Raw genomic sequence first — 701 nt, forward strand, 5'->3', positions numbered from 1 at the left:
AAGCGTGCTTGGGCGAGAGTAGTACTAGGATGGGTGACCCCCTCAGAAATCCTCGTGTTGCATCCCCCACCCTCTTTTTAATCTTTCTTTTAAACCGCTGGACCGCTCGCTAAGGGTACTATCCTTTTAAACCGCTAAACCGCTAAGCGAGAGAAGTTGCGCGGAGAGAGAGGGTCAAGTACATTTTGCGCGCAGTACGTGACGGATGCGATCATACCAGCACTAATGCACCGGATCCCATCAGAACTCCGAAGTCAAGCGTGCTTGGGCGAGAGTAGTACTAGGATGGGTGACCCCCTCAGAAATCCTCGTGTTGCATCCCCCACCCTCTTTTTAATCTTTCTTTTAAACCGCTGGACCGCTCGCTAAGGGGACTATCCTTTTAAACCGCTAAACCGCTAAGCGAGAGAAGTTGCGCGGAGAGAGAGGGTCAAGTACATTTTGCGCGCAGTACGTGACGGACCCCCTGGGAAGTCCTCGTGTTGCATCCCCCACCCTCTTTTTAATCTTTCTTTTAAACCGCTGGACCGCTCGCTAAGGGTACTATCCTTTTAAACCGCTAAACCGCTAAGCGAGAGAAGTTGCGCGGAGAGAGAGGGTCAAATACATTTTGCGCGCAGTATATGACGGATGCGATCATACCAGCACTAATGCACCGGATCCCATCAGAACTCCGAAGTGAAGCGTGCTTGGGCGAGAGT

At 51.6% G+C, this 701-nt stretch overlaps 1 non-coding gene across 1 annotated transcript; it reads left to right on the plus strand.

Moving 5' to 3' along the window:
* Nucleotides 1-203: 203 nt before the first annotated feature.
* On the plus strand, nucleotides 204-322 carry LOC116008355. The gene has a single exon (XR_004095743.1). It is a non-coding gene; the product is annotated as a 5S ribosomal RNA (ribosomal RNA).
* The last annotated feature ends 379 nt before the right edge of the window (nucleotides 323-701 follow it).

Source organism: Ipomoea triloba, chromosome 16 (assembly GCF_003576645.1).
Source record: "Ipomoea triloba cultivar NCNSP0323 chromosome 16, ASM357664v1".
Taxonomy (NCBI): Eukaryota; Viridiplantae; Streptophyta; class Magnoliopsida; order Solanales; family Convolvulaceae; genus Ipomoea; species Ipomoea triloba.